The sequence below is a fragment of the Typopeltis vanoorti genome, chromosome 15, assembly GCF_054136105.1.
Source record: "Typopeltis vanoorti isolate ZY-2024b chromosome 15, IOZ_Tvanoo_1.0, whole genome shotgun sequence".
Classification (NCBI taxonomy): domain Eukaryota; kingdom Metazoa; phylum Arthropoda; class Arachnida; order Uropygi; family Thelyphonidae; genus Typopeltis; species Typopeltis vanoorti.
Window position 1 is genome coordinate 83,813,671 of NC_143563.1, and position 12,366 is coordinate 83,826,036.

General features: G+C 36.1%; 2 protein-coding genes across 5 annotated transcripts in view; one reads left to right on the top strand and one right to left on the bottom strand.

Annotated features, from left to right (window-relative positions):
* The window catches only part of LOC150098939 (glycine receptor subunit alpha-2-like), a 146,807-nt gene that overhangs the window by 81,663 nt on the left and 52,778 nt on the right, over nt 1-12,366 (bottom strand). For 2 of the 3 annotated variants that reach the window (XM_090405532.1, XM_090405531.1), the window contains exon 1: nt 5,404-5,537. The exons of the other annotated variant lie outside the window; for it this stretch is intronic. The gene's annotated coding sequence lies outside the window, so the exon portion shown is untranslated. Of the gene's footprint in view, nt 1-5,403; nt 5,538-12,366 lie in introns of those variants that run through there. 3 annotated transcript variants of the gene reach the window in all.
* tmod (tropomodulin) overlaps nt 1-12,366 on the top strand; it is a 240,965-nt gene that overhangs the window by 20,042 nt on the left and 208,557 nt on the right. The gene's annotated exons all lie outside the window — the stretch shown is intronic.

The following is a 12,366-nucleotide window of genomic DNA, read 5'->3' on the forward strand; positions in this document are numbered from 1 at the left end:
ATGCATTTAATAACAAATAAATATTACTCCTTTCTCAAGTAATGAGCTTGCTCAACAAGCTTAGCAAGCATGGAGAATTCGCCCATGCTCTACAATAGAAAATTTTCATTTATTTTTCTTTCTGTACCAGAAAGAAAAATAAATGAAAATTTTCTAATGCAACATTGCCAAGTAAATATTTTTAATCTGAATATAGTAGTACCTACTGTATTCAGATTAAAAACATTTATTTTGGAATCTTTGCGAAAGTTATGGGTTAGAAATGGATACTTAAAATTTAAACTTCACAGCTGGTCCATTGTTTACTGAATTCACCTAAGAAATGTTATCACAGGCATTTTTTTGGAGAAAAAAGTAAGTTTTTAAAACATTATGGGTTAGTAAGAAAACAGCTGCGTTAACAGTCTTTTTTTTGTTTGTTTTTTTTAATGCGTTAAAATTTTCTTTAGCTAATTCGAGGAATCACCTTGCAGCCTGGCTTATAATGAATTATACCTGGGATGGCCAACCTTTTAAGTTCCATGCGCCAATATTTTTTTCACGAACAAGTTCAGATGCGCCATACAACTCTTGTACCCTTATAAACTACCTGCAAACAAAATTATCAACTGTAAACCGACTGACAAAAACCTGCGATGCCCCGCTGCTGCTAATGCTTTGCGCCTCAGGATCAAACAAGTAAATGCGCAAAAGCTGCAGACAAAACAATAAAATCGTTAAAAATAATTACTAAGTTTTAGCTCTTTTTCTATAAATCGGTTTTTGATTAATACTTTTTGTATAAATAGGTTTAATAAATAGGTATAAATACTTTTTGATTATTATCATTGCGGTCCAATGAGCCACTTCTAATAGTCCAATTCGCCACTTTTGACGCATGCGCCATAGGCTGGTCTTTCCTGAATTAGACAATCATAAAATGATACGTTCGTAATCGTATTCTTGCCGTATCGATGAAATGAAACATCGATTAAGCAAAATTTTGATTCATTAAAATTGAGAGAACTGCTACGCTACATTAATGCAGTGGATGAAGAATAACCATATTGTTAAGATGAAATAATATCAGCTGTTACTGATGATTCTTCTTCTTCGTAAAAAGGTATCAGGACTTCCACTGCCAAAAGATCGTCTTTTCTTTTTTTTTTTCTTTAACAATACAGTGGCTTCATAATACCAGTGCATTATATATATATATATATATATATATATATATATATATATATATATATATATATATATATATATATATATACACAGGGTGTTCGGGATAAATTTGACAGTTTCGTAAGGAAAAAGAAAATCTTCTTTGTATCTATTAAATTTAATGAATTGACAAAAAAACATTACAGGCAGAGTTAATTACAATACTATCAACAAGATTTACTCAAAATAACCACCATTAGCATCGATCACAGCTTCAATTCTGCTTCGGAACCTCGAACAAGCTGATGCTACAATCTCCCTGGGAAGGGCCGCAAAAACTGTTTTAATTTTATCCATTAACTGGGCTTTTGTATTACTGGAAGTGCGATTGGTGTCTTTTTCAACTGCGCCCCATACAAAATAATCCATGGGGTTAAGGTCTGGGGAGTTTGGAGGCCAAACATTTGGACTGGTGAAGTCGTAGAAATTTTCAGACAACCATTTTTGACTTTTCCCAGAGGTGTGGCAAGGGGCCGAATCCTGCTGCCATACATACGGCCTACCATTGGCTACCCTTGTTATCCAGGGCTTGACTACAGTTAGCAACTCCACGAACAAAGCCCGAATTCCAATGCCAGGGTTCTTCAACACCTGTTCCTGCAGATTTGCGAGGAATTCTGCTGTACGAACGCAATCAGATCGTCTGCTAGGGATCTTTCTTCTTGCTACATCCTCGTAGTCACCATTGCAAGTCTCTAGTTCATGCCTGATTGTTTTTACTGTATTCAGGGAGCATTGGGCAGCAGTCGTAATATCCTTATTTTGATGGCGGGCACGAATCATCATGATACAAGTTATTCTCTTCCATGATTCAGGTGGGTTCCAGCTATCCATCCTTTCTGACATCTTGTATATGAATGAAGAAGGGTCCAAACTTTTAAATGAAGAGAAGTGTGTGTTAATACATGTAACTTACGGAAAAATATAATTAATTATAAATATGTCAAATTTATCCCGAACACCCTGTATATATATATATATATATATATATTTATTTATTTGTTTATTTATTTATATATATTAAGGATACCAAGTTTATAAAATTACTTGCTATCCTTAATATATATTATCCCTAAGGTAAAAAAAAAAACTTTTCACATCTTTATCTCATCCAGAGTTTCTTATTCAAAGTAAAAGCACCTTGTAGCAACTTGTAAAGGTAAAGTTAAGGCTCTGTATTACTAAAAACCTTGATATTTCAGGGTCTAGCTACTCACTGAGGAGACCTCAAAAAAGGTTGAAACCGGTCTGGGTAGTGACCCCACCCACCCACACACACACACCCATAATGTATAACAGTATACATCTCTTAGTGAGATGTGTTTTACATTATGGGAAATACTAAGAATAATGATCAGAGCTTTATCTACCTTTGCAATGAGTTGCCCTGGTGTTGCACTACCTCTAAAGTCCAAGGCGCAAACAGTTAAGTTTGCGCCTTGAACCACGTTCAGGCGCAAACTTAACTGTTTTTGTTTACTTGGGAGAACGAGTAAAAAACCAAGTTTATAAAATTACTTGGTACCCTTAATATATATTATCCCCAAGGTAAAAAACTTTTCATATATATATTGATTTTGATTTTGTGATCAAACGTTTGGAAAAGATGGAAGTTGAATTTGTGATCAAAAATACTCTAGAGCGGAGTAAAAAGTTTAAATTCTTTCTACACATAAAAATTATGCTGTTGTGAAAGTTTCCTATAATTTAGCAATGATTAATGACTTATGTCTACATATTTACGGAACCATTTCGAAGTCTTATTCCTACAGTATAAATTGAAAAAGAAAAGAAAATTAAATATAATAATTAAAATTAATTTATTTAATTAATAAATTAATTTATTGTAATTGAATATAATATTAATATTATATAAATATAATAAAAAACACAGGCAGGATAACTTTACGAGCAACATTCCCGTTCTGAGTTTGCTTTAAGAATGAGAACATATTCTGACCTTACTTTCTATTGACTCCAAAATGAATTTTTGCATTTTATAAACTATGATTCAAAATCGTTAGTTTGAATCTCCCTATTTGTTCTATCGAAATACTGTACTGAACGATTATAAGAACATTCGATGGGCTCAATTACTGCTATCATCCACGAACTTGGAGCGTTACGTTAATATATGATGTAACATTAACCCAAGTTACTATTCACATGACATTCGAAATCATAAGCACCCTCGTTTACGTTGAAATTCGCAGAAATAACTTTTTTCTTCCTACTACAAAATACGAAAATTTTGCATTTAAATTTTCGAAGAACTTACACTTTCTACATTTTAACTCAGTTTTGAGTGAGATTCACAAATAATATTTAAAACAACAATATATTATATTGTATTTATGAGCTGCTGTACTCAGCATAATGGACTTTGTGATAAAAAACCTATTGTGTTTCCGAACAGCATAGCAAATCAAGTCGATTGATGACGCAAACGCTTGCACGATATTTGCGCCACGTTGAATGAAAATAAATAAATAAATGTGTACAGTAATCATAGTTAAAGAACACTTTCAGTCTTGTTGTGATTGCTAAAAGAAAAATTCTTAAAAAATTACCGAACTTTTTTGTTGTTTTTATTCAGATTTTTTCCAATGCAATATGAATAAATGTACAGCACATAAACAGATACCCACAAAGAAAAGAAGAAGAAAAAACCTAGCCGAAATTTTGATGTAATTTAAAAATAAAATCAAAACGAAAGAGAAGGACAGCGATGTTTTCAAATCTTATTTAAAACAGGACACCGTGATGAGGAAGAATAAGAAATTGTACTTAAATCAATCACATGGCTTCATCACTAAAAATAGTGAGTGATGTCTGTTCCAGGCCTTTACTTCTACAGTTTGGACATTGGAATATGAGCTTGCTACCTTAACATGCCCTGACCACTGAATTTGATTATACACTGTACTAGATGCTGCATGTTCTTTACAGAATTTGGTATAATTCATGGTGGTCTGATCCTCTAAAGATCATTATCATTTACTAAGGATTTTCCTTTCAAAAGCTGAAATCAAATTCTCTATCCTCGCAGAAAATATCCGAAAATATCACATCAGTAGGTAACGATTGGACGAATTAAATAAAGGCATCACTAGCTATTTATGTAGCTTCCACCCATGAAAGGTTTTTCTGTAAACCTATAGTATATTCGCACTGTGGGTGGATGAATTGATTACGTAACTTTCCATATTTTATTTTTTATTTTATTTTGATGCGTGTAGCTGCAATAAAAGTGGCTTAAAGCATCTATCCAGGTTGGTAGAATATATAGTTTATTTATATATTAAATTATATTATATTAAATATGTTTTGTATATTTATAAATTGTTTATATAAATACTTTCGTGAACATATCGCGTTATCCTAGTTAAGGATCTAAAAAGACGTTCACTTAGGGAATTTACATAGCACAGTTTGCTTTTGCTAGTTAAAAATCCTTTGACATTTTTCAACTAAAAATAAATAAAAGTGTATACAAGGAAAGTAGAATATTTCATACCTGCTAACTATCTCATAACATTTTACAACATTACTCTAAAGTAATATTTTAAAATGTTACCTTTAGAGTGACAGGGTTATCTTAAAACCTTGTTTATCACAGTTCCACACGAAACCATCAGCAAAAGCTGAAGCAGCAAGCGAATCTCCATTCCTGTGTACAACATTGGCATAAAGCGATGTTTACTGACTAGACATCTGGAGATTGTTATAAAAGAATGCTTTTAGCGATAGCGTACAGTTTGAAGTTTCGCGGATAACAACGAACTCTTTCTTTATTTCGTTTTTTTTCTTCCCCTTCTCTGTCCTTTCACTTTCACTGGGAAAGAAAGAAGTTTGTAATTTGAGAATAGTAAAGCTGGGCTTTGCTTATTTTAAGCAAGTGAACTCATATTACACAAAGCGCGTTAAAATGCTGTCCGACGTCCATTATATGATGCAATCAAATTAATACAGTAATAAATAATGATGAATAAATATTTCTATTTATTTATGATTTTACTTGAATGGGAATATTTCTTTTTTGCCCAGTAAATTATTGGATGCGTTAAAATATTGAATGCAATATTTCAACCGTCCTCACAACCTAAACAATTAATGTTACTGTCCTGCGCATTTTGAATATATCGTTTAATAATATCAACAACAACATTAATAATTCTAAAAATATTTTGACTTTACCTTTCATTCTTGCAATGAGTCTCTGCGCATTTTGAATATATCGTTTAATAATATCAACAACAACATTAATAATTCTAAAAATATTTTGACTTTACTTTTCATTTAAAATATCCAGGGGAGAGGGGGAAAAAAAACACTCACTTACGACTAAAATTCGTAATCATACACTTCCAAACGATTAGGTTTAACGATTCTGACGCCCTGTAGCGGACTTCAAAAGAATTTAATAATGATAGGATATGATCAATTATTTTGCTAATAAAGCTTTAGGTTCTCTGTTTTGCTCACACAGAAAAGACGGCATTCATTTAAATATTTATATCGAATATTTATTTAAATATTTATATAGAATATTTATGAGTATTATAATATTTACATGAATATATAACTCGTGAATAAACTCACTTGAGCATCCGATTTTCAGCAAATAATATTTACATGAATATAAAACTCATGAATAAACTCACTTGAACATCCGATATTTTTTAAGTTTTTTAATTCTCCTCTTCATAGGCCATTTTGAGTACTGTAAACTTATTATTATTTTATTATTATTATTATTATTATTATTATTATTATTACATGCCACTCCCACTTCTCTACTAATAATATTAATAATAAATAATAATAATACATATTTCAATTTTTAGAAATGTTTATATTCCAAGAAATATATTTTTTTTAAAAATGTATTTGCTTTTAATTTTGCTGAGCTCTGAATTAGCTGTTCTGGTTAATTACGACACTGTCTGGATCATACACTCCTTGGAAAGAAGTCAACGGACACCTCAAAACGAAAGGTGCATGCCATGTAACGAGTCACGTGTTTGTAGCCAGTATACATTTGAGGATTATGATTAGGCTGACCATACGTACCGTTTTGAACGGGACAGTACCGGCTTTTTTTTTTTTTTTTTCCATATTTCCGGCCGTCCCGTCGTTTTAATAAAAATATCAATTTTGTCACTTTTTAATAAAAACTATAAATATACTTTAATATTGATTGATCATAAATTATTATTCATAACCTATAATCGTTTGTGGATCAGTGGACCCTCATAAAATCTATAATTGTGAGGCAGTTGGATACATGGAATAAATAAAACATTCCTGTATGAGATAGATGGGTACAGATTTTTTCTGAAATGAGTGAACAACGCCTAGACTTTCAAGACTTTTGTAATACTGCAGAGTTTATTCTTTATCTTCCAGGAAGTACAACACCTGTTGAGAGAATATTTTCTGTTATGAACAGTATGTGTTCAAAGGAGAAATCTAAGGATTTCTAAGGTCAAAGGAATAAGTGTTGAGACAATGAGGGCTATGTTAGTTGTAAGACAAAATTGTGTGATGGAGTGTGGGAAGTTTTATGATAAGGTGTTGAAAGACCAAAATTAGCTACATAAGATCACTTCATCGAAGAAATATTCATGATGTTGGAGGTTTAATGGATTTTTTGCAACACTCAGAAAGGATTAAAAAGAATTTAATATTTCCTATATTTCGTCCTAGTCACTAGGACATCTACGGGGATTACAAAAATAACTAATGTAACATAACACAAATATCATACAATACTAAACCCAACCACGTGGGTGACACTAAAGTCCTATCTAGGTGGAGCGCCCTCTAAGGGCGGTTGTAGGTGGCCTGGAATATAAAGTAGGATCTATGGTGATGAGTGTTTCCCAAATTTTCGAAAGCTTAATGCAACCGTATTTCTAAGGGCTGCTGCTGCTTCCAAGAATAGTCTCTCTTTCTTGGATTTGCTGTGATGGAGCATGGTGGTTTTCTTCCATGATACTCTGTGGGTGGTGTCCAAGACATGGTCAGCCAAGCCTGAATGACCATAATTGTGTTTACAGATGTAAGACTTGTGTTCCTCTAGGCGGATGGATTTTGATCTGCCTGTCTGTCCAAAGTACGCCAGCTTACAGGAACAGGGTACTTTGTAAACTCCAGGCAGAGAGAGAGAGAGAGAGAGAGAGAGGAGGGAGCTGATCTTTCGTAGAACGGATAAGGTAGCAAGTTTCGGTGAGGCTTATGTTCTGTGTGTAGGTTGTACTTTTTTAGAGTCTTGGCTATTTTTTCGGATGTGCCACGGATGTAGGGTATGGTGATGATATTTTTAAATTCTTGTTGACGAGAAGGACAGGGAATGGGAGAGGAACTGATTTTTTTTTGATAATTAAGGTATTTTTTTTTTTTGATAGTTAAGCTCAGTAGTGAAGGCGGTTCCACTGGAACAAAGATTGTGGGCTCTCTTGGTAAGAGTTTTAATAATGCCATATTGTTGAGAGAGGTGGTGGTGTGAGAGTTTGAGAATGTATCTGCCTGCGTGTGTGTGTGGGGGGGGGGGGGGGGTTCTGTATACAGTGAAGGCAAGTGTATCATTAGGCAGGCGTGTGACTAAGGTGTCTAGGAAGGGTAAACAATTGTTCTTTTCCTTTTCCATAGTGAACTGTATTCTTGGATGTAGACTATTGAGATGACTGAGGAAGGAGTCTAACGTGTCTGGGCCATGAGGCCAAATAGAGAACACATCATCTACATATCTTAGCCAGATAGAAGGTTTCAGTGGGGCTGAGTCTATGGCTCGTTTTTCAAAATCTTCCATATAGAAATTAGCAAGGGGGGGGGGAACTCGTGGCGGTTCCCTCTATCTGCTTGTAGATTTTGTTCTTCCAAGAAAAGTACTCAGAGTTAATGGCAAAGGAAAAGAGATCTAACATGTCAGAAGGGAAAACTTTTTGTAAGAGAGATAAGGTGTCAATTAAGGGAATATTAGTAAACAAAGAGGAGATATCAAAGCTTACCAATATGTCTGCTTTATTCAAGGTTAAATTTTCTATGAGGGCTTTAAAGTGGGTCGAGTTTTTAATATAGGAAGTGGACCTTCCAGTGAGGGGGGGGGGTCAGAGAGTTGGCCAGCTGTTTAGACGTAGCCAACATCCTTGCTCATTCTTCGCCTCCAAAAAGTAATTTATCGTATGCCCAACGCACAGCTCTTCTGAAATTATGGAAAGAAAAAAGTATCGTCATCACCAGAGCGGATAAGGGTAATGCCAGAGTCGTTCTTAATACCAGTGAATACAATCGCAAAATGAATATTATCCTCCGCGATCGCGCTCCCTACATCCCGCTAGAACACGACCCCACAAAAACACAAGTTAAAAAATTAAAAATCTTACTTAAAAAAGTATCTTCCTGGCCCCCCGACATCACGAAAAAACTTAAACCTTTCCGCTCCCGTCCCCCCCGATTTTACGGCTTACCAAAAATCCACAAACCCAATTCCCTACTCAGACCTATAGTAGATTCCACCAATGCACCTTGCTACAGACTGTCTAAACAGTTGGCCAACTCTCTGACCCCCCCCTCACTGGAAGGTCCACTTCCTATATAAAAACCTCGACCCACTTTAAAGCCCTCATAGAAAATTTAACCTTGAATAAAGCAGACATATTGGTAAGTTTTGATATCTCCTCTTTGTTTACTAATATTCTCTTAATTGACACCTTATCTCTCTTACAAAAAGTTTTCCCTTCTGACATCTTAGATCTCTTTTCCTTTGCCATTAACTCTACGTATTTTTCTTGGAAGAACAAACTCTACAAGCAGATAGAGGGAACCGCCATGCGATCTCCCCTTGCTAATTTCTATATGGAAGATTTTGAAAAACGAGCTATAGTTTATGAGGCCAAATAGAGAACATGATGTGTTCTCTATTTGGCCTCATGGCCCAGACACATTAGACTCCTTCCTCAGTCATCTCAATAGCCTACATCCAAGAATCCAGTTTACTATGGAAAAGGAAAAGAACAATTGTTTACCCTTCCTAGACACCTTAGTCACCCGCCTGCGTAATGATACACTTGCCTTCACTGTATACAGAAACCCCCCCCCACACACACACAGGCAGATATATTCACAAACTCTCACACCACCACCCCTCTCAACAATATGGCATTATTAAAACTCTTACCAAGAGAGCCCACAATCTTTGTTCCAGTGGAACCGCCCCCACTACTGAGCTTAACTACATACGCAACACTTTCCTCTCCAATGGCTACAGCGATCACGGTATCAAAAAAATAATCAGTTCCTCTCCCATTCCCGGTCCTTCTCGTCAACAAGAATTTAAAAATGTCATCATCATACCCTACATCCGTGGAACATCCGAAAAAATAGCCAAGATTCTAAAAAAGTACAACCTACACACAGCATATAAGCCCCACCGCAAACTTGCTACCCTTATCCGTTCTACGAAAGATCAGCTCCCTCCTCTCTCTCTCTCTCTCTCTCTTTCTCTCTGCCTGGAGTTTACAAAGTACCCTGTTCCTGTAAGCTGGCGTACTTTGGACAGACAGGCAGATCAGCATCCATCCGCCTAGAGGAACACGTCTTACATCTGTAAACACAATTATGGTCATTCAGGCTTGGCTGACCATGTCTTGGACACCACCCACAGAGTATCATGGAAGAAAACCACCATGCTCCATCACAGCAAATTCAAGAAAGAGAGACTATTCTTGGAAGCAGCAGCAGCTCTTAGAAATCAACCAAACCTTAATAAATACGGTTGCATTAAGTTTCCGAAAATTTGGGAAACACTCATCACCATAGATCCTACTTTATATTCCAGGCCACATACAACCGCCCTTAGAGGGCGCTCCACCTAGATAGGACTTTAGTGTCACCCACGTGGTTGGGCTTAGTATTGTATGATATTTGTTTTATGTTACATTAGTCATTTTTGTAATCCCCGTAGATGTCCTAGTGACTAGGACGAAATATTGGAAGTATTAAATTATTTTTAATCCTTTCTGAGTGTTGTAAAAAATCCATTAAACCTCCAACATTGTCTTCACAGCACTTAAGCCTCTATACACGAAGAAATATTCATGGTACGATCGTGGTGTAATACAGTCCTCCTGTATGTCTACCTAAGTTTTTCTATGGGTTCTGTCACCGAAGAATAATGGTAAGCTCAATATGTTTATGTAATAAACTTTTTTTTTACCGTCTTACTTTTTCATGCATACAGAATATTATATAACCCAGTCCCGTTTTTGGACTGGAAATATTATTATTATTATTATTATTCCTGATACCTCCAAGGAGTCCAAGACTCGTTCAGCCTAATTATGATGCTCCCAAGTCAGAACAACTGTCCAGGTGAAATGGCTGCGAGAAGGGAACCGACCGAATTTGAAACAGGGCTATGATAGTATGCCATGTTTCAGGCTTATCTGTTCGGCAAGCTGTTGACAAATTGGGCCATCCCAGGTCAGCAATCAGTGATACCCTACTGCAAATGCTACCCTCAATGGACGACCCACCATACTCACCGCACGTGAGTATGGGGGATGCTACAAAAGATACTATGTAATTACGTCTGCTGACACCTTGAATGCGGAAAGTCGGGCATCGACTGGAACACGAATCTGCACGAAGACATTGAAGACCGAAACTCACAGCATGGTTTCCATGGCAGGACTGCAATATGCAAGCTGCACAATACCCGAACCAACATGCAGCATCGTCTTCGGTGTGAAAAGAGCGTGTGCCGTGGAACTTGAAAGCTTGGAAAGCTGTGCTATGGAGTCACGACTCGCATTACACCCCGTGCCGAGCAGATGGACATGTATGGGTGTGGCGGATACCCAGTGAACGTCTCTTACCAGAGTGCGTAACTCCAGCTATGAAATTCGGAGGTGGTGGTGTGATGGTGTGATCCTGTTTTCTCTGGTTTGGCCTCTGACCTCTCTTTGTGGTGCCACAAACATTGAACCCTGAGAAGTATATGAACATTCTGGACAATGCAATGCTTCCTACTTTGTGGCTTTTCTACAGAACTGATCGTTGTCTATTTCAGCAAGACATGGACCATGTCATAAGGCTGCTGCTGTAACTGCATAGTTTGTGGACATGAACGTTTCCACATTTGACTGGCATCCACAGAGCGCTGATTTCAAACTTACTGAACACATGTGGGATGAACTGGAGCATTGTGTGAGGTCAAGGGATGTCTACCCCACAACAACAACAACAGTCTAGGACCTCATTACATGCCTACAGGAAGAATAGTCCAAAATTCCCATAATGATCGCTATCGTACGCTTGTAGAAAGTTTGCCTCGTAGGATTGCAAACGGAAATCCTATATCTTATTAAGGTGGGGGCATGTTTTTGTTCCTCACACTACATCTCTCCAAGCAGTATATGACATTTGTGATGAGTGGGAGAAGGTATATCTAAAATTATTCTAAAATGATATCGCAGCATCACAAGAAGCTAAATGTACTTCTTAGACACAGAAAAGTACCAGTACACACAAAACCAGTTACTGATATATCTTATGGTTTGCAAATACAGTACTATGGGTATTATTAGTATAAGTACTGAAGTTCAAAAATAATAATAATAAATAAAGCCTGCGTGACTCAGTGGAAGTGACTCTTGCATCCTCTGCACTAGGCCGCCCGAAGATAGACTTCAGTTCAAGTCTAGTCGCCGACTGGAAGAACTTTTTCTAAGTCTGTCTATCTTCGAACGGTTCCCGAGTTATTCGATCTCTTGCTCGTGTTTTTTAAAAACAAACCCAATATATATTGGCAAAAAAATATTACATTACACTTGCTTTGGACTGGTTCATCTTACTTCTTTCTACCACGAAGCTTTAGGCCTATTCTATTCCCCTCCCCGCCACATGTCACATTCAATAACAGGGAAAAATTATGTTAATTATCCATATTGTTAACCAGAATCGTTATATAAAGAAATTTACCCATGAGCCGAAATATCCGGATGAATTTGGACAATTTAGTAAATCTTTTCTCTATATAGTAATGTAGACATATAAGTAATGTATTTGGAATATAGTAAATCCCTAATACATATGTGCTGTGTTAGAGTTCACTTTATGGGTTTTGCAAACTAGCTCTTGGGTAGAACTAATAAA